This window comes from Dipodomys ordii, unplaced genomic scaffold (genome assembly GCF_000151885.1).
Source record: "Dipodomys ordii isolate 6190 unplaced genomic scaffold, Dord_2.0 Scaffold15, whole genome shotgun sequence".
NCBI classification, from domain to species: Eukaryota; Metazoa; Chordata; class Mammalia; order Rodentia; family Heteromyidae; genus Dipodomys; species Dipodomys ordii.
The window spans coordinates 6,246,334-6,268,754 of record NW_012267231.1 but is presented as its reverse complement, the minus strand read 5'-3'; the positions used below and the strand labels follow the sequence as shown (position 1 = coordinate 6,268,754).

General features: G+C 42.4%; 1 long non-coding RNA gene across 1 annotated transcript; it reads left to right on the top strand.

Annotated features, from left to right (window-relative positions):
- Positions 1-450: 450 nt before the first annotated feature.
- Positions 451-15,117, top strand: LOC105982426. Its single transcript, XR_001174882.1, has 4 exons — positions 451-526; positions 8,205-8,320; positions 12,453-12,520; positions 14,995-15,117. It is a non-coding gene; the product is annotated as an uncharacterized LOC105982426 (long non-coding RNA).
- Positions 15,118-22,421: the final 7,304 nt, after the last annotated feature.

Here is a 22,421-nt window from a genome sequence, read left to right as displayed (position 1 = left end):
GCGTTTCTGTAATCTTTTCAGTGGGTGACAGAAATATGAGAAACAAATTTATAAGCCATTTAGTGAAGCATTTAATCAATTTCATGCATAGGAAATAACTCCGATTGCTTAGCTTTATCAATCTTTCCAGCAGAATTCCAGTCAACGCCATCTCCAAAACGGAGCCCCTGGTGGAGGGGGGGGAGGGCACCCGGGGGGAGCGAGGGAGGGGTGAAGGCTCAGAAGAAACCTTTCCCTGTGACAGAATGGAAATGTCAGCGACTTCTGAAGTCTGCCCGACAGGGTCAGCGAGCGTCTACGAGCCTTCTGGAGACTGTTAATGTATTTCAGAAAGAGAGCCCGGGTCTAATGTTTAGAGGAAGTTTCCAGAGCCTTTTACTGTAAAGTTATTCATTAAACACCCTTTTCCCAGAGCGACTCCTGCGAGGTTTGGTGCAAGGCTGATGGTGTTTCACTTTGGGCTCCCAGAAATACTTTGATAAACCAGTGTCAGTAGCAATTCCTTTCAAATTCTGGACAACATGGTGTGAGTTTTTTTTAAAAATTAAAATGTAGAACTTTTACATGAAAGAGTCAAATTAATAACTGACTTGCACCGAAGTGCAGTGTAACTGTTGTAGCATTTTTCAAGAATTTTTATGCTATCTTTTAGGGTTTATGTTCCCAGTTTCTTTTAAATTGTCTAAAGGATTATTCTAGCTGTTGCTAATATGGTGAGCTAATATTCTCTTTGTTCTTACATGCTGGAATCTCTCTTATAGATGCATGACCCCAAACATCATCCAGTTCTTCTCTTCCATCCTCCTCTTCCTCCTCCTTCTTATTTTGGTCAGTTGTGGAACTTGAACTCTGGGCCTGGGCATTGTCCTTCAGCTCTTCAGCTCAAGGCAAGTGCTCTACCACTTGAGCCACAGGGCCACTTCCGGTTTTCTGACTGGTTAATTGGGAATAAGAATCTCAGGGCCTTTCTGGCCCAGGCTGGCTTTGAGCCTCTATCCTCAGATCTCAGCCTCCTGAGTAGCTAGGATGACAGGCATGAGCCACCAGCACCCAGCTTTCTCTTTCTTTTTTTTTTTTAACTTTTTTTTTTTTGTATGTGGGGTTTGAACTCAGAGCCTGAGCACTGTCTCATTTTTTACTCAAAACTAGTGTTCTATTTCTCAAGTTACACCTCCACTCAGCTTTTGGCTGGTTAATTATAGGTAAGAATTGTACAGACCTTCCTGCTCAAGTTGGTTTCGAATCCCAATCTTCCTATCTCGGTCTCCTGAGTAACTAGATGTGAGCTCCAGGTGCCTGTTAACCAAGGAGCAAAGCCCAGAGGGAGCAAATGATGGTTTTATGATAGTCATTATCTGATAAGCTATATTAAAATTGCATTAGTTCTATTTGTCCTCTGGAATCGGCACCGTTATACAGGTACGGTAGACACTCATTTCAAAAGTAATTTGCTTCCACTGATTTCTGAACCTCAAAAGTATTCCAATCTCTAGTAGCTAGTTCTGATTTCAAGTCGGTTTATTTTCCTGCACCTCCTTTACTCCTGCTTCTGACTCACACTGGCCCTTTGAAGTATGACAGTTGGGAGGATTCTCCTGTACTTGTAATTCAGTGGCATGCCATTCAGTTTTTATTTTCCCAAAGTATTTTGAGTTGTGGAGAGTCCATTATTATATCGATTTATGCTGCATTAGTAATCCTGCATAAAACTAGAAGCAGTGATGGGAGCTGGGTCAGATAGTTCAGCCTGCCTGCCTATCTGTCTGTCTGTCTGTCTCTCTGTCTATATGCCATCCATTGGTCTGGTCTGTGTCTGTGTCTGTCTGTCTATCTATCTATCTATCTATCTATCTATCTATCTATCTATCTATCTATCATCTGTCTATCTTCAACCATTAACCAATTCCTCAATAACTTATTTTGTTTAAATTAAGTAATCATTTTATTTTTTTTTGCTGGACGTGGGACCTGAACTCTGGACCTAGGCACTGTCCCTCAGCTCTTCAGCTCAAGGCTAGCGCTCTACCACTTGAGCCACAGCGCTACTTCCAGCTTTTTCTGCTTATGTGGTGCTGAGGAATCGAACCCAGGACCTCATGCATTCAAGGCAAGCACTCTGCCACTGAGCCACCTTCCCAGCCCTAAGTAATCATTTTTATAGGGAACATATATTCAGTAGAATCTACAGTGGTAAAAAAACTTCTCTAGGCTGAAAGAATTAAAAATTCTCTTTTTTTGCCCTAAGTTCATTTCCTTCCTAAATAGATCAGTCCTAATAGACTACTTCTAAGCCAGGCACCAGTGGCTCACGCTGATAATCCTAGCTACTCAGGAGGCTAAGATCTGAGGATCATGGTTTGAAGCCAGCCTGGGTAGGAAACTCTGTGAAGTCCGTGAGAGTTTTATCGTTAAGAAACTACTCAGAGAAAGCTGGAAGTGGTACTGTGGCTCAAGTGGTAAAGTACTAACCTCGAGTGTAGAGAAGTTCAAGGACAGAGCCAAGGTCCTGAGTTCAAGCCCCAGAAAAAAGACTTGTTCTAATTCCATTTGATTTCTCCATTTCCATCTATATCACAAATACTGAGCAATTTGCTAATCTTTTTTTTTTTTTGGTTCAGATGAATCTCATAAACAAGTGACATCATGTATGTGTCATTGTGCACTTGATATCTCTGCTCATGATCATTATGGAAATGTGTTGGTAGGAACATGTATAAGTCATTCTTTCTAACTGGTTCAAGTATATTCCATAGTATGTTTACATTAGAACGTATTGAGTTTGATCTAATGTGCACTATGGTTCACAAAGGTGTTATAGATAGCACCTTTGTGAATACCTTTGTATACATTCTACATCACTCATATATTTATGATATGCATAACATAAACAGTACTTATATCTTGGATTCCTTTATCGTTAGTACTTACAGTGAAATTGCTGGGTCCTAAGTATGCATACTTAATATCTTGATAGTTATACTGAAATTACAATGACAATCCTGTCATCATTTCTGAGACCCTATTTCTGCTCTCCTTAAACTTACAAGTTAGCTGATCCTCTCTTCTTCTCTGTTAATAACTTTGCCTACAACTCCTCAAGAAGAAGCATACCCATTTCAATGAAGGGAAAATGGGATCAGGCAACTTAATCACTGTTCTAGGCTCACAGGATGTGCTCACCAGACTGAAAACATCTAAACATTTTTTTTCTTTCCTTTCTTTTTTTCTGTTTGATGCCAGTCCTGGGGCTTGACCTCGGGGTCTGAGCCCTTCCCTCTACCACTTGAGCGACATATCCGCTTCTGGATTTTTGGTGGTTACGTCTCACAGATTTTCCTGTCCAGGCTGGCTTGCAATTGCACTCCTTAGATCTCAGCCTCCTATGTAGCTGGGATTATAGGCCTGAGTCACTGGCACTTAGTCATAGATCTTTCTTTAAGGCATCTTCGATGTTTTCTCTGCCTGCCTTCTTTGAACACACTGCTTTACTCTACTCGCCCTTCCCCCAATTCTTGGGTCTTGAACTCAGGGCCTGGATGCTGTCCCTGAGCTTTTTTTGATCAAGGCTAGCACTCTACCACTCTGAGCCACACTCCACTTCCGGTTTTCTGGTGGTTAGCTGGAGATGAGAGTCTCACAGAGTCCTGGCTGGCTTCAAATTGCAATCCTCAGATCTCAGCCTCTTGAGTATCTAGAATTATAGGTATGGGCCACCAGTGCCTGGCTGGACCACTCTTACTTAACACCCCCAGTCTTTTATTTGCAATTCCAGAAAAAAGACACACACCCCCAAACCCCCAAACCAATCCAAAACAAACCAAACCAAACCCGTGGCACCATTAGAAGTCTAATGTGCCGACTATCCATATCATCTAAAATGTTTATTGCCTTGAACTGAAGTACTGCAACAATTTGAAGCATCAACCAAGGTAGTTGTGTTCTTTAAAAAATGTTTTAAAAAGCTGGGCACTGGTGGATCACGCCTGTAATCCTAGCTACTCAGGAGGCTGAGATCTGAGGATCGCGGTTCAAAGCCAGCCCGGGCTGGAGAGACCGTGAGACTCCTATCTCCAATAAACCACCAGAAAACTGGAAGTGGCGCTGTAGCTCAAGTGGTAGAGCTGAAGCCTTGAGCTGAAGAGCTGAGGGACAGCGCCCAGGCCCAGAGTTCAAGCCCCACGACCGACAAAAAAAAAAAAAATGTTTAAAAACAAGATATTTGATTCAATCTATACATTGAATAGAAGAAGACTATTCTTAAAATTACTTTTATCTTCTCAACACAAATAATAATAATAATAAAACCCTCAAGTAATCAAAATTTACTACAGCTGAAATCGATTTTGGCAGAATGTAAGTATTGTATGAAATGTGAGCATAACTCTGATTTCTAAGCAGAGAGGCCAGGATTTGTAGTTTTGGCTTCATTCAGTGGAAAACAAAAATCTACTACTGTATTTGGAGTCTTTTACTACATTCAAGAGATTAATTCTCATAAATAACATTGTTTACACCAGCTCCTATTCAGAAAGTTGAAATTATCTGTAGCAATGTAACCACTGAAAACTTGTATACTATGGAAATATTTCAATAATTAATGCATGCTCCATCTAGAGTAATTGACAATGAGGTCATAAACATAATAGGCCATCTGTGTTTGATTTGTATCCTTAAAGGGATAGGTGCCTAATTTAAGCTTCTTAGGCCAGGAAGATTTTTTTTTCAATTCCAAATAGAGCCATTTCTTCCCTCCTTCCCTCCTTTCTCTCTTTTCCCTCCTTCCCTATCTTTCTTCTTTCCTTTCTCCTTCCTTTTCTTTTGGCAGCATTGGGGGTTGAACTCAAGGCCTTGTGGCCGCTAGGCAGGTGCTCTACCACTTGAGCCATCTCCACTCCCATCCTATTTTGCTTCAGCTCTTTCTCAGATAAGTTCTTGTCTTTTTGTCCAGGCCAGCCTCAGATGGTAATCCTCAGGTCTGGGTTAATATATAGAACACATATATTCTCTCTCATTGATAAAATTGAGAGAAACACGCATTAAGGAACAGACCTCAACACATTACTTTCAGTGACATTACATAGGTCTCTGCGTAGAACATGGCTATTGAAACTGATGGCAAATAAACCACTTCCAGTACTGACAGGTGGCCTTCACGAGACAAGAGACGATAGCGATTTTGACTGCTGAGTGAGTTCAGAGACCTTGTGCCAATCTTTGAAAACTCCTTAGAATGTAAGTTGAAACCACGGAGACACAAATACTTTTGTGGCCAAGATGTCCTCACTCACCTGATCTTAACTGGCAGTGAGCCTACAGGCTGTGAGCGGTGGTTGCTGTCAGGATTCCCAAGGCCAGGGTCAACTAGGTTTTCTTTTCCAAGGGAGCTCAGCTCTGTCTGGAGTCCCTTGGAATTCTGGGAATTCTCTAAGAAGAGATTGGAACCTTTTTTTTTTTTTATTGTTGTTAAAACCAAGGAGCCTCATCTTCCTGGAATCCCCCTGCCATATGAGACTTGATTTCAAGGATTTCTCCTTCTGTTTGCCTGGAGAAAGGAGAATCCGTTGGTGCAGTTCTGGGCCCTTAAAAACACACTGTCTTTGGATGTGGAAAGGAGTGATCTTTTGCAGACCCCAGAAGAACAGAGCTCTGGCTAAAAAGATGCTGCTAAGGAAATGTAGATAAAGCAAATCCCAGGTACCTGAGGCACAAGGCACTGTTACTGAACACGTTGGGGTAATAACTATTAGGTCAGTGACTGTAAGTCTATCCTATAAACAAGGATTATAAGATTTAAGCAGGGGCTTTGCCTCAAAGAAATGATGCCAACAACCAATGGCCAGAGCTGCCCAACCCCTCTGTTTCATCACTTAAAGTGACAGTACCCAGCTTTTCACTCGGCATCTATCATGAGGACACATTGATTTCCTTTCTGGGGAAATGCATATTTCTTCTCCCCTGCTGAAAAGATAAACCTGACAGATTTTAATCAGATGTAGTTGCTCACAGAACTGTGGGCTTGTGCCACGTTCAGGAGACAAACACACGGCTGCCTTTAACGGATGAATGATGTGGCCAACTTTATTTGTAAACACTTATGTGAACACACAGGCACACATACACACACAAACCCACAGTATTTGGGCAGTAGTAAAGCGTAGATGTTGGTTATTTTGATGTTCTTTAAGGTACTACATTTATAGTGACATTAGAAGCTGTTGCTTTAAGTACATTTCTACTGATACTAGAATCTCCACTTTTTCCCTCCCCCCTTTATATTTCTTTGTGATACTGGGGATTTGAACCCAGGGCTCTCATTGGCTAGGCAGGTGTTCAATCACTTGACTCTCACTTCTAGATCTTTTCTGCTTTTGATATTTTTCAAAGAGTCTTGCTTTTTGCCTATCCCAGCCAGGAACTATGACTTCCTATTGGCACTTTCCAAGTAGCATGAGGGACAGGAACACGGAAGGATACTCAGCCTTTCTTCATTGGCTGAAGTGGGGGCTTGTGAACTTTTTTTTGACCAGGCTGGTCTTGAACCACAGTCTCCCTGATCTCTGCCTCTGAGTTGCTAGGATTCAAGCATGAGCCAATCTACCTGGATCTGATGTTTTGTTTCTTTAAGATTTTTGTGATATTGGACTTTGGTCTGGTAAAAATGAAGTCTTTCCCAAAATGAACCTTGGCTTATAGGGAAAGCACATGAGATATAAGATTAAAACAAACAAACAAAACAAAAAAACCAGAGTCTTACCCAGAGGCACCTGTGACTCATACCTGTCATCCTAGCTACTCAGGAGGCTGAGATCTGAGGATCGTGGTTCCAAGCCAGCCCAAGCAAGAAAGTCCTTTTAAACAATTATCTCCAATGAACCACTCAAATGGAAATGGAGCTGTGGCTTAAAATGGTGAAGTGCTAGCCCGGAGTGAAAGAGCTCAGGGACAGTGCCCAGGCCCTGAGTTCAAGCCCCACAACCATCACCACCAAAACCTAAACCAAACAAATAACAATGAAACTAAAGTCCTTCTCTGATAGCAGTTACCTATCATGGGCCAAGAGTGTCATGGAGTCTTTGTATGATTTCATGTCATGCTTTTGAGTAGCTCTTATTCTTTTCAACATATCTCAAGAGAGCCAAGATGTTTTTCTTCTCAATTCAGATAGACATTAAAATTAATTATTCTTGGATGATTTAAAAAAAAGTGTGTGGGAAAGAGATGTAAAATCAACAGGCTTGATGTTTTTGATCTCATTCATTGATTCCTTCCGTTCCCTTCATTACAGATTATGCACGAGTTGATTTTTAATGGAGAAATCTGAAATAGCTGAGTCTTTGCATGTCTTTTTGTCTAAGTATTGGTATGACTGATTGCATTTTCCCCCATGATGCAGAGAGATTAGATGCTTCTTGTTCACAAATGATGGTGATTTCCTGCCCAGGTATGTGTGTGTGTGTGTGTGTGTGTGTGTGTGTGTGTGTGTGTGTGTGTATACATATATATAAATAAATAAAATATAATGTTAGCTGATGTTTAGTGATGAAAACAGAAAACACTTCACAGACTGAAAGTGTCGTGATAGTATTTTAAGCGAAAATGATCAATTTACTTCTTCCTCAAGTATTCCATCTTTTTAACAAAGCTTTAAAAAACTATATCCTTCTAAGTCTGAATATTAAGACATACAAGAAGAATCATGCATTAGAAAAGTTTTATAAGGGAAGTTATCTTAATAGGCATAGTGGCTTGCTACATGTACTCATGTATATGTATACATAATTCATTTCAATGGACAAAATAGAGTCTATAAACATTTGCCTTTTGAGATTTTATTTTTAGTATATTTCTAATGTCATTTAAGGATTGAGCTCAAGACCTCCCATTTGCTACATAAAATGCTCTACCACTTGGATCCCACTCCAGTCTTTTTGTCTTAGTTTAAGTTTTAGACAGGGTCTCACACTTTTACAATGCCCAGCCTTGGACCTCAATCATCTTAACTCTACCTTCCAAGAAGCTGGGATTCCAGGCATGTTCCACTCTGTATAGCCTTTCTCTATCACTTCTAAGTCCTTAGGAGTAGTAGACATTATTATTTATGTGATAACCTGTCCTAGAATACTTGTCCTGCCATAAACAATTGGATTAATTTTGACAGCCACTTTCATTTGAGAATGATCTTACAATTCAAACATTTGTCCTAGATGCTCTATCTCGTGAGATTTCTTCTTTGAAACACATCGAGATAGAGAGAAGACAACACCTACAAGTCAGAAGTCACCATGTCAGAGCCGTAGTAGAAAAGTTTGGCATTTAAATGGTAAGAGATACTGATGAACTTCATAAAGTAAAAAAAAAAAAAATAAACAAAAAGTAAACATAGGAAGGCCATAAAATTGGGTGAACTCTTTTACCTTCACATTGTACTGTCCTCATTAAAACTTAGCCACAAGATCAGTGATTAACAATGTGCCCCAATTTCCACTTGGTGCTAGTGTTATTTGAAAATTTAACCCAATCTGAAAGGCTATCATGACACAGGGAATAGGTGATTCATTCCTCAGAGAATATGTGTGATACTCCAAAGTACAGCCACTAGAAGTTCAGCACACGGTATTCCCTGGGTCAGGATTTATACATGCTGAGCAGGCAAGCACTCCCCTCCTCCCTCCCTCCCTCACAAAGTGCTCCCAGCCAGCTAGAGTTCCGGTGGAGTATTGTTCGAGGCGGTATTTCCCAAAGTTACTGAGTCTTCTTATTTACAAAAGAAGCAATTCATTTTGTAGGACATTTCAAATTGGCAAATGGCCAGTGACAATTTTGACCAATGCTGGGTAAAAAAAAAGGTATTGCAAAACACAAAGCCTTAGAATATTTAGGGAATATGGAAACAAAAAGGAAGATTATTCATCCTTCCATATGGCTTTTTAAAGCCCTTTGCAATTATGCGCTGTTTATGGTTGTTTCTCTATTGAGAAGGCAGAAGACTTGCTTGAGTTTGTGGAAGCATTACAAAAAGAAAGAAGGGATTCAGAATGACAATGGAATTTAGCTGATTACTCTGTGAATCTGCGGTGTGATAAAGACCCTGCTTACCAGGAAAATGGGGAATGCGATCTCATTTGCTTTCCCAGAAATGGATTGGAAAGGCCTTAACTGAAAATTAAAGTTGCTAGTGAGAGGGTTATGAAAAGTAAACAAGCGCTCCATCACAATTATGCATCTGATTGAAACAGATACCTTGCACCCACCAGGAAGCTCAGAATCCATCTTGTTTAATCTGATGCATGGGGCGGAAATGACTTCTGGAGGAAAGAGGAAGTCTGTGCTCTCTCCTGTGGCATTCATTTTGTGTCATACACTGCCTGGACCACATACCACGTCATCAATCCCTCCCTTTGGCCACTTACAGTCAAATTGCCAAAAAAAAAAAAAAAAAGATTTCTAGGTACTAAGGGGTGGTGTTACGTGGAGTGCTGCAGATTTCATCACCCACTTCATAGTTGCCAAAGATCATGATTGTCTTACAAGCCCGAAGCTGGTGGCTCATAGCTGCAGGACTAGCTTCTCTGGAGGTTGAGACCCAGAGGATGGAGATTCAAAGCCCACCCTGTCAGAAAAGTCCTTGAGACCCCATCTCCAAAATAACTAGCAGAAAGCTGGGCCAGGGGGTGTGGTTCAAGTGGTAGAGTGACAGCAGAGTAAGTAATTCAAGCATACATGAGGCCCTGACTTCGGACCTGAGTACTGCAACCCCCTCCCCAAGATATTCGTATACATTTCTAGCTAAATCATATGAGATTTCCTCCTCAGAATATTTGTAGATGCAGACTAACAATCTCATTTCTTCGACACCATCCTTTCTTGGCAGGACTCAATCTTCTGCCTTAAAGAAGACAAAAATCTTATTCTCTCTTCTTTAGGAGTTGGCTTCCCATTTGTTTTGGGGAATTGATGTCTGTAGCTCCCTCAAACTGTGAAGTCAACTCATGATACTTCTGTAAGTGCACAGTTAAGTCTAGAGGGTGAGCAGCTATTAGACGTCCATTCTCAGAGAAGGAGGTGTGGCTCAGTTGGTAGAGCACTAGCCAATGAGCAAACATGTCAGTAAGTATTAGCCAAATGAGCGAATGCATCAGTAGGACACTAGCCAATGAGCAAATGCATCAGGTACCAAGTTCGAGTCTTGATTTTGTACCTAAAAAAAAAAACCCCAAATCCAAAAACCAAAAAAACAACCAATCCTTTTGGGCTTGGAGCATGGCTCAGGTTGTAGAGCAGTGACCAATGAGTCAAAGCAAGCTTCAGATACTGAGTTCAAGTCCTGTCTCTGACAAGAACAAAAAGAAAAAGAAAAAGTGGAAATAGCGTTACTTACAGAGATGAGGAGCATTTACAGAGGCACAAGCAGAGAAGACCTTGTTAAACAAGAATGTGCCAAGGACAGGCACAACAAAAGCAGGAGCAAATACCCGGGACTTCTTGATTTTTATTTCTCTTCTCCATTCCTTTTGGATGATTTTTTTAAAAAAAAATCAAGAATCCTACAGAACACACACACACACACACACACACACACACTTGCCAGTCTTGTATTTATTTCTCTATCTATCTTTCCTCTCCCCCCCCTCCCCATTTGTTACTGATCTTTCTGGACCCTCAGAACTTCATGAAATCAAATTATCTCTGAACAAGAGTGACTTCCTGGACAGAGGTGTTTTTTGTTTTTTGTTTTTTTTTTTGTTCCTCCCAAGCTGGAGCTGAAAAAGCAGAGTAGTCAAACACTTCTGATTCAGCTAAAGATGCCCTGCAGGTCGGAAGTTGTGAATCTTCCATCCAAAACACCCAGCCTTCCCCAGGATTAGTCACTTGGCCGTCTCGCTAGGCAGCTAGTAATTCAGAGATAATCACGTTACCAAGATGCCATTTAATCTGCATTTGGCATATCTGGCGTTTTCATCTTTCCTAATGGAGCCATCAAAGTTTCATTGGGTCTGACTGGTCTTGGACGCACCAGTGGTTCATGGGGGGTGTGGGGTTGGCCTCTCCTGAGGGGGAACCTCTGGTGGCCAGATGGCAGCTGTTAATCTGTTGGCTGCAGGGTGCAAGGCGGGAGGGGGTGGGGGCTAAGCTTGTCTGGCCCCCAGCCAATGGGGCTCTGCTCTCTCCTCTTGATTATTCCAGGGCTGTGTGGCGGGATCCTTTCTGCGCTGCTTTCAGGATGGCACCCTAGGAATGGCTGTCGGGTGGAGGGAAGACAGTGTTTCCTGGTGTCCTTGCCAGCAGGATTCCTGGCCCTGCCCCAGTCCATGGAACCGCGGGGCAGGGGGGGAGGGACATAACAGGACAAGGCTGAAAGTCAGAGTCAGGGACACTGGGCCTGGATTCCAGCTCTCCCCCGCCCCCCTCGCCTTCCCCCACTTAACTAGTACATTCATGTTTTCTGCTACTCTAGTGAAATACCCAGGCTGAGGACTGACCCAGCAAAGACAAGTGTAAGCAGCACAGCGCTAGCCCCAGTGAGAATGCCCACTCCCTATCGCCCCATGGCAGAGGGGATCGGAGCTGGAAGAGGAGAGATCCCATCGCCAGCCAAGCAGCCAGCGGGCAGCCAGGGGCCTCCATGAACCCCTCCCCCCACCAAGGTTCTATTCCTTAAATTAGTCCACCACAGCCTAATGTCACCCACCCACTACGTAAATCTCCGGTGGACAACACAGAGCCACAGGTCCACGACAGCCACCAGCTATGTGGAGTGGAGCATGTAACCTAACTCCTTCGAGCCTCTTGTTCTTCTACCCATGTACACAGGACATGAGCTCCAGGCCAGCCCTCTGGTTCTTCTACCCTTGTACAGGACATGAGCTCCAGGCCAGCACCGTGGCCTGTCTGCCATGGTAGAGTCAAGACAGAGGAGCCAGAGGAAAACCAGGCCATCCACCCCAAGAACCAGCTATTCCAGGGACAGCAGAGCCCAGAGAATTGCTCCCACCAGGGGGGCTGGGTGGGGAGGGTTGTTGCTGCTGGGTGGTTTGAGGATGGGAATGATAAAGTATCTTATCACTGAGGAGATGGGTCAAGAGATGTAGGGAGGATATTCCTGCAATGTCAGGTAGCAGTGTCGATAAAATAACACCTATGTTGGGTGGAAAAAGGAAGGACAAAGTCTATGGATATCATTTATGTAAGTGAAAACATATCCACAAAACCCTAAAACACACACACACACCAAGTACCCCAAAGGAGGTAGCTTGCATGTGTTCTATGAGAATGTATTCAAATTCAAACACAACTGGCACTATTGATTATGGCTTACATGAAGGAAGTGGCAGGAGAGGATAAAAGTAATCAATCGATAAAGGGCCCCAGGAAGAAACTTGTAATGATCACATGCTACAAGTTAAGTCATTGAGGGTCATTGGAGTGTAACTTGCTCAATGCTCTGCCCGCAGATCTAAACGGAAGATAAACGTTGGAGAAAAATATTCAGGAAGACGGGAGAAGCTAATTCATACTAGAGGTGAGAGGGCTTCAGGACCAAGGTATAAAGAGAGGCAATTGGGTGGGTATGGGATGAGTCTTCATCTAATCTCTGCGCCCCTCCCCCCGCTCCAGCCCCTCTTTCTGTGTGTCTTTCTGTCTTTGGGGACTGGAATGGGTCAGAGTGGTCTGAAACACACAAATGACCCTCTCTGAACTCTCAGGTACTAGTTACCCAAAGGCATTTCCCTGATGCTCCCATTTCTCATAGTAGACTTGATTTTAAGTGCTTGGTCACTTTAGAACTCGCTGAAGGTGCAGCGGTATGCAATCTGGTTCAACCAGTTGAGAGTTTCCTGGACTCCAGCCCTTGGGCCTTTGCACGTAACTGTAGTAGTCCTCATAATCGACAATACCTTTGTATATAGTAGGCCAGAGGGTTTATGCTGGGAGAAAGGACCGCAGGAAAATTCCTATCCCTGAAAAGGAAGTTACAAATGTGAATTTGGTGCATGCTTCCACAGCATGCCTTTGTTAATGTGTGGTTTTAGATATCACTGTGAAGCTGGGTGTTGGTGGCTCATGCCTATAATCCTAACTACCCCGGAGGCTAAGATCTGAGGGTCACAGTCCAAAGCCAGCTCGGGCAGGAAAGTTCGTGAAACCCTTATCTCCAATTAACCACTGGAAAACCAGAAACTGAGCTGAGGCTTAAAGTGAGAGGGCAAGCTAGCCTTGAGAACAATGGTTAGGGATGGAGGTCTTGAAATCCAGGCCTGGAGTTCAAGACCCACACACACACACCCTGCTTACTGTGAATTTGCTGGCATTATATCATGGCCAAGGGGTACTGTTCTGAATCATCACAATTAATCAGAAAAAGAAGCAATTTTCCTTTGGAATGACAATGTTCTTGCCTTGTTCAAAGCTTATTTGAGTGAGTGTCCATTTCTTTAAAAAAGAACAACAGTAAGTTAGGGAGAGACAAATACAGACTATCTTCTAAAGAGGAGGATGGAATGATTTTATTATTTGCTTCTCTCTTTTGGAAGCTAAGATTTGAAAGCACATTCAGGATCAATGTCAGTTAGACACCTTTGGGCTGAGAATGGAATCTCCCGTCCCATATGTCTGCATAGCAGAAACACATTTGTTTCTGCAGGAAAAAAAATACAATAAAATACAAAAAGCCAAATAAACATCTTTTAACACACATGTGGTCTGGCCTTGACTGTCTTTAATCAAGATGGGAAGAATAAACTACTTAAAACATTGTTACACTTGTGAACAGACCGAATCCCAGAGATGAAATGTTATTTTGACAAGAGTTGCTTTCTTTTCCCTTTTCCCTTAACATGTCCCTTAAATATCAAAAAGAAAAGTCTGAAGCAAACTCCTTTTTTTTTTGGTCATTTAAACTATCTTGAAAGTTGGACCTCCTGAAAGACTAGTGTGTTTTGTGTTACTAATATATGTAGGCAGTTGAATTTGACATATGTACAATTTTTCTTTACTTATGGATTATTTCCACAGATGTAGGCTTTTAAAAATGCTAAAAATATGTGTTCATATTTTCCTTTAAGTTTCACCCCATTGTTTACTCTCTATGTCCTTCCATCCCTCCCTTCCTCTCTCCTCTTCTACCCCTCCCTCATATCCTCCACTGTGTGAAAAATACACATCATCTTCTACCCACCTGGCATTCCACACCTTTCCAGCTAGAGTTGCTCCAAACTTCTCAGTCCATCTCTAAAACAAAATAGCCCTGACATAAACCGTACACTTGTGCACAGCAATGTTAGTGGGTGGGCTAGCATGGAAGGGGTTTGTATGTCCCTCAAGTCTGAGCACATTGCTTCAACAAATGCTGTCTGTCTGTCTAGTCTGTCTGTCTCTCTGTCTGATCAATCGGTCTATCTATCTCTATCTATCTATCATCTATCATCTATCTATACCTACCACCTGTCTATCATCTATCACAGATCTACCATTATCTGTCTGTCTGTCTGTCTGTCTGTCTTCAGTGCTGAGGGTTGGGCCTATACCACTGAGCTACATCCCCAGCTCAACACCATTTATTTTAATAGATTACTTTGGACCATGTCTTAAGTATAAAAGAATGATTTGATCTCAATAGGTAAAAATAGGCCCAAAAGTTTTATAAAAAGTTTGTGTGTGTGTGTGTGTATGTGTGTGAGAGAGAGGGAGACAGAGAGACAGAGAGACAGAGAGAGAGACAGAGATTGTGTAGTTATAACTCTTTGGGCTCTTAAAACATTTACTACCTCTAGATGATGGCTCTGCATACAGAAGCTATCAGAGAACGAGTGGGGATTTAAGAAGGTCTGTGAGAGATCAAAATAAGCTTGCCATGATGTCTCGTGGGGGAGGGGTGCAGATATTGGAGACGTGTGGGAAGATTCAGTAGTGGGTGATTTCTTCATGGTATTTGCATGCGGAGAACTTTAGAAAGGTTACGTTTCTTTTCTGTGTTCATATTTACTTTGTGTTAAGGTTATTGGATCTCTCTGGCGATGTTGCTGCTGCTATTTTTGTGCACGGCAGATCAGTGTTCCGGTGGAAGAGGATGGAAATTTTGAGCCCCAGTAACAATAAACATATTTTATGCCCCTGTAACATTCAAGCTGCGGTACGTCTGAGAGTCAGTGAAAGTTTTTCTTTTTCTGTTTTTCTCCCCACTTTTTACCCTGAACTCTGAAGCAAAGAAGAAACTTTTGTTTATAAATTTCCAAGCTTTTTCTCTTTGTACTTACTGCAAAGTCAAATGGAGATATAACCTACTTTGAGCAATTCTGGCCAAGTATCAAGTATGTTTGGTTTTAGATAAGAGAGGAAAAAATACTCTATAACTTTTCATGGACACAGTGCTGCATTGCAGATCGACCTGTCCTCCTTGGATCCAGTGGACCCATTAGGCCCTGAGCAGGCAGCAGGAGGCAGATAGGAAATCCAGGACAAACTTTCTGATGCTTCTTAACTATATCGGATTCTGCACCGTAGAATTGCCTATAAAAGGACTCTGTTTATAATTTCATTATTCCTGTCTTTTAAAGATGAAAAGTTTTGCATGATGATTTTGAGTGAAATGTTCTGAGACTATTGAACACCAAACAAGGATCATTTATCGTTTTCAGTGTGCTCTAGCCTGAATTCCTTTACAAGCTACTTAATAACATCACAATTTGCCTGCCTGCCAGTCTGTCTGTCTGTCTATCTGTCTGTCTGCCTAGCTATCTCTGTCTACCCTGTATTCTATCTATCTCTGTCCATCTGTGTATCTGTGTGTATCCATCTGTCTTTCCATCTATGCATGTCTATGTCTATCTGTCTGTCTGCCTATCATCTATCTTTCTCTCCCTCTTCCTTTATCTACGTCTATCCATCCATCTGTTCATCTGTTTCTCTATACCTATCTATATATCTATATATTTATGTATGTATTTATGTATGTATGTATGTATGTATCTATCTGTTTGTCCATCTATCATCTTTCCACCTAACCATGTCTGTCTATCCATATTCATCCTTTCCTCATCTACCCACCTTTCATGAGTTATGCCCTCAGCCTATTTTCTATTTGCTTGTTTTTGATTCCCCATGCTTCAGTATGCTCCAAATGGTTAGCTCCTTAAAAGGCCTAGTGAGATGCCTAAAACTAACATCAAGCATGGCAGGGGATTCTGAGACAGCCTGACGATCTGTCTTGTCCTTTGGTACTGTGCTACATGCTGAGATATTTCTACCCGATTTACTAAGAATTTTATCGCACACATATTCAAGCCATATGACTGTACTGATGCTGGGAATGGGGTAAACACGTGCGTGTGGACCGAGAGGAAACTGATGAGAAGAAAAGAATGATGGTGTAGTTAGTGCAATGAATAGAGAATCCCACGAAGCAACAGGGGCCAGGATTTGTACCCAGCTCAGTGGAACTCCAGGTCTTAGGCTATCTTGTTACCACGGGGGGACCGGCTTAAGGTTTTGGCAGGGTGCGTGGCCTCGTCTGGCTTGAGTTCTACACGATGTAAGTGGAACTGTCATGCTTATCAGTCAAAACATCGAAAGATCTGAAGTGGCAAACCAAAATGGGAACACGGTGATAAAAGCTGAAGAAGCATCATGGCCACTTAGCAGATTGAGATCTGGTCCAGGTAGCACAAGAAGTATGACACAGGTCAAAAGATAGATGCGTGGGCCTGGTTTATGTTAGAGACGTGCCTCCTACCCCCGCAGCTGTGCGAATGTGGCTGTCACTTACCATCCCTAAACTCTCATTCACGTACCACAAAGTAAGGCCCCAAATAGCCAACTGAGAAAGGTGTTTGGATGGTTGGAGACCATAAATGACAAATATCTATACCGAGTAAGGAAATGCTAAGGACTCCTACTCGATAAATGGTTGGAGGGCTTCTTAGTAGCAATGAGGCTTTCAGTCTCCTGTTTATGAGAGACTCTGATGTCCAATTCACCACCCAAAAGCTGGAAGTGGAGCTGTGGTTCAAGTGGGAAGGATACCAACTTTGAACAAACAAAAGTGAAGGGAAAGTACCCAGGTCCCGAGTACAAGCCCCAGGAATTGGCACACACAGAAAATAAGTAAATTAAAGGACATTATTGTAGTGTGATAGGAGCCATGAAGACTTTTTTTAACCTAAAGTCACAGGATTCTACTTGAAGTTGTAACTTTGGACCCTTGATAAGAAGAAAACTTCCTCAGGGCAGCTCTGGGGTACCAAATGAGCAGTGCCCCCTCCCACCAGAGCGATTCACGGGATGATTAAAAGATAGCACCTCCACCAAACAAGGATGCCTCATCTTCAGATGAAAAACTGGGAAGCCGGCATCTGCAGGAGCCGGGCTGAGGCATACACAGTGGGGAATCTTTAGAATCTTTACAGAGAACCAGGTTTAGTCTCTATTTAATCAGTCCCAGGCAGGAGAAATGGCTGCCTTTCAATGAGAGCCAGATCACCAAAAAAAAAGCAAGATAGATGGGTAAGAGCTAGCTCATCACTAGGAGCGTGTGTCTTAATTTGATGGCAGATGTGGGTTAATCAGGAGGGAAGAGCCATATGCCTGGCATCTCAGGGCTAGTCCTTTAACTCTCGGAGAAGTCCTTCAGGAAAAGCTCTCATTTGTTTTCTTAATTAATATTTTAAGGAAAATGAGAATCATGAACCACATTACTCAACTGCGTCCCAAGTTTTCAAAGCCACTTTAGAAAGGACTTGTTTTTGTTTTTCATTTCTTTTTGTATCAGTAATGAGGCTTGTACACAGAGCCTAGGCATTGTCCCTTAGCTTATTTGTTTTATTTTTCCTCCAGGCTAATGCTCTACCACTTGAACCATGGCTCTACTTCCATATTTTCTTTTTCCTGGTTAATTAGTATTACAAGGCTCAGGGACTTTTCCTGCCTGGATTGGCTTCAAGTCATGATTCTGAGAACTCAGTCTCTTGAGTAGCTAAGGTCATGGGCATGAGCTACCAATACCTACCTGAGGAAGGGACTTTTGGCACTTAAAAAGTCTGAGTCTCTATTGATATAAGAACATTGCAGCCTTGGAAGAAAGTGGCTTGGGAAAGGGAATCAATTTGCTGGCGATCTTGAAAACTAATAGCTGCTTGATCTGAAATAGCTACAGAGAGAAAGAGAGAGGAGAGAGAGAAAGGGTGGGGGGCGCTGTCACATCCCGAGTAGCTGTCATAGGCTCTTGTTTTTAGGGGCTTAGTTTTCTACTAATATCCACTGTCCACAGCCTGTTTTACTGAGAAATTAATAAGGGTTGAACAGTTGAGGCACGCAGGTGAAATTTCCTCACTATGCTCTTCCTGTGACCAGAATACCGAAGACCTACTCTCTTAGCAAACTTCAAGTATATAATACAGCGTTATTATGATTACTATGATTATTATTATTAACATTGCGTTGCCGAGGATGTAACCTGAGGCCTTATGCTTTTCTCCTAGGCTAAACTTCCAGCCTAACACATTTCTACTAATGGTAATTCTCAGCCTGTCCATTAGAGCTCCAACATTTCTTTACCCTGCCCAACTGGCCTGTCCACGGTTACAAGGCGCCTCCCTGGACCCTCCTCTCCAGCCCCTTTGAACCTGCTCTCCTCTGCTCCCCGCCTCTCTGCTCGCTTTTGGTCCTCGCTCATGGAGGATGGTAAGATGGATGGATGTTCAGTCATGGTTAGTTTCCCAAGTTCCAAAAACCAGCTAGGGAGGGGGGGTTTGGAGCTCACCCTGAGGCAGGAACGTGGATCTGAGCTCAGGGTCCTTGCCAAACCCGACTTCCTTGAAGTAGAAGAGGATGATGAGTAGTGTGGGCTTTGATAAACAAGTGAGTGGTTTGGAGTCATTTGGGGTGTGTCACGCTCTTGTTTTCATGACATCTTCCAGGAGTCTTCGCACAGAGTTTCCCCAGCACCCTCCGTCCCCCCCATGCCTTCTCCCAGATGTTTGAAACGACCTCAAGTCACCCAGTTTACCCTTGGGACGTTTATAAAGGTGCATTTATGGAGAGACGGGGCTGAGCAAGGCTGATATATTCCTCCTAGAGCTTACTCCTAGATAATCTCCTCCAACACTGTATTGAATCTTCCTTTACCTAAGGCACATTTGGTCCTGGTTTTCAGGAAAAAAAAAAAAGATAGGCTAAACATCGCTAAAGTGCAGAAGAAACGTAAGAAGATTAACAATGGGTGCAGAAATATTATCGCCAGCAATCGGGGGTAATAGGATCCAGTCTTTCTCACCTACAGGCACACAATTTAGGCTTAAGCAGATGATGACAGTACTGAGGAAGGGTGTGCGGGGTTTGTGAGTTTAACTATCAGCAAATCCAGGGGAGGGCTGCTGTCATTTGCTGTGTAGGGGACTCAGTGTGAGAAGGATGAGCATTGGTACGGATCCCAGGATGTCCAAAAGTATATCAAAGTTTTTATAGGCCTTCCCTGAGAGGTAATCCCATGAAAACAAGTGAAAAAGGAAACCCGAATTTGTACATAGGAGGTTGTTTAGGGGTGTGTGTGTGTGTGTGTGTGCGTGCATGCGTGTGCATGTGTGTGTGTGTGTGTGTGTGTGTTTTGCCTGTAGATAGCAAATATCTTTTGGAGCAGTCCCCAAGATCAGAGCTCAACTTTTGATTTGTGCACTGGAGTTGAGCCAATATATTGTCAGTTATATGAAGAGAGCCACCCAATATAGGCCTAATGGGGCAAAATAGGTCCAAATCTGGCAGGAAGGTGAACTAATTCTTCTGCAGCACCTCTGCTATGTCCATCTAGCTTACTTTGAAATGTAAGTAATAGATTCCCTCTACGAAAGCGCACAAAAAGAACACATAAAAGTCTTGATGGTGAAGAGGATTTAATGGTCAGTCATCCGCCAATCCACCAATTCTGGCTGCTGGTGCAAAAGGAAAAACCGTGACTTGCCCTGGAATACCCTTACACCATTTGAGGTACTTTATAAAGGAAGTCCCTGCGAAGGAACTCCTACAGATCTCAGACCTGGGCCTGTCTTGAAGAATCATTTATGGGAGTGACTACAGTGTTAGAAGATGGTTCTTCTGCTCAGTTCAGGAATAGATGACATGTTTGAACAAGAAGTATGGATGCCTGTTTTGACATAAGAAGAGCTACTCTTGCCTTTCAAAACTAGGGGTCTGAGACATTCACCACAGAGCATTTTGAGTCAGTTGTCATTGTCAGTTGTGTTTTCCTTTTCTTTCTTTGTTTTGTTTTTATTTGGTGATGTTTTATTTTTTTCTTTTTAATTCCTGCCACTGATCCACTCATAGTTAGAAACACGAGCTATATTAACCTTATCTTCACATCTTCAACCCCCGGCGTTGTTATTTGCTTGTAAAATAAGCCGCTTCCTCTTGTTTTAAATCCACTGACAGATATTTTTTGGGGGGTGGTTTGGGTTGAGTGGGTTGGACAAGGTGTAATAGGCGATTTCCTCTGCCTCTCATTGAGTTAATCTCTCATCCGCGTCCTGGGAGAGCATCTCTCTCAACGGCCGCCTTCGTTTCCAGTTTAACAGCCTACCTGTGCTGTTCATGTTTCTTCTTCAGAGACTGCTGTGCCACATCCCAATGAGAAATGGTTTCCTGGTGCTGAAGATGACTCTTAGACACTTCGTATTTCTTTCAACAATTTATTCCAGTTTAAATGAGGTGGTCCATGTCTCCTCTAAGCATGGTGGCCAGGAGACAAAGATGCCTGACATCTCTTTGAGGGTTGGGTGAAAAGAAGGGCCTAGAAAGAAGTTTACAGCTAGAAGCATTATTTTCTAGTGCCTACTATTTGTCTATGGGAGGTATTTTTTTTAAATCAAATCAATGTTTAAATAAAAGTCCTGTTGGAGAAACCAGATGCTTCAATTTGCTTAGACTCCAGAGAATAACCTTTGGCAATTTATTTATTTATGTATTTATTTTTGGTGCTGGTCCTGGGGCTTGAACTCTGGGCCTGAGTGCTGTTCCTGGGAGCCTTTGCTTTAAGGCTAGCACTCTACCACTTGAACTGTGGCTCTACTTTTGGCTCTGGGGTAGTTTATTGGAGATAAGAGTCTCACAGATTTTCTTACCCAGTCTGGCTTTGAATCATGATCCTCAGATCTCAGCCTCCTGAATAACTAGGATTACACCAGAGCCTGAATCTTTGGCTACTCTTAATCGACTCCAAGGATTCCGAACCAGCTCACCTATGGTTTTACATCTTGGTGTTTATTTGTTACACAACAGCCTCTCTCTAGTATGTCTCTCCCTAAATAGCTACATGGGCTGCTTGAACGTCACGTTGGCCCCAAGTCTAAACGTTCTTAATTCCATCTATCCTAAATAGCCTCATGCATCCAAGGCAAGCACTCTACCACAGAGCCACAGCTTGAAGCTGAGATCTCTTCTAAAAATGTCCCTTTACAGGGAAGTATTTGCAAATATTTTCAAAGAGGAGATCCTTCCTGAACAAAATTAGATAGAAGCTATCACATATTTCTAGGGGCTTCTTTCTTTTTTATAAACTCAGCCTGTTTCTTCCTTCTTGTTCAGGAAGACCAGCTATGTTCTCTCTGCAAGGGTGAAGCAGTTATCTATAACTGTCTGTCTGTCTGTCTGTCTATCGTCTGAGGCTTGAATGAGGGCCTGGCTGCTGTCCCTAAGCTTTTGTGCTCAAGTCTATGACTTTACTACCTGAGCCATGGCTCCACTTCTGTTTGTTTTTACTTTGGTCATTAATTAGAGATAAGAGCTTCATGGATTTTTCTGTCCAGGCTGGCTTCAAACTACAATCTTCAGGTCTCAGACTCCTGAGTAACTAGGATTACAGATGTAAGCCACCAGCATCTGGTATAAAATATTATTTTTAAAATCATTTGTGTTATGTTATATGTATTTGACTCATAGATGTTCCTAGGAGTTATAACAACTTTGAGCATCGCAACAATATTAGTAATCTTGCGACTAGTCTTCCAACTGGTGCGTTCTTGGGGGAATTGAGATCTAGGTCTCTATATAGCAGTGAGAATGAGATACTTTTGGTGCCTCTCCTCTAAATTTCTGCACTGTGAGAAGAACCTGACTGTTCAGCATTCTCCTCTACCTGGATGTTTCTGAGAAGATTGAGTTTCCCCCCACGTCCCCCCTGGAAGTTTTGGGGAAAAGTTGTCAAACTTCCATCTACTTCCATCTCGGTGAACTATATTAGACTCATCTCCGTGTAGTAGTATTATGAGAAAATTCATGCCTCATCACAAAGAAACAGCTGTGGACCGCCACAGTCATTAACTCTGGAAAGGTGTTAAAGGAAGAGATTTGTTTGAAACCAGTCAAGTTGAGCTACAAGCCCTCCTCCTCTTTCAGGTTTTAATACGGTGGCTTTCTCCTCCTGGATGTCTTTAAGT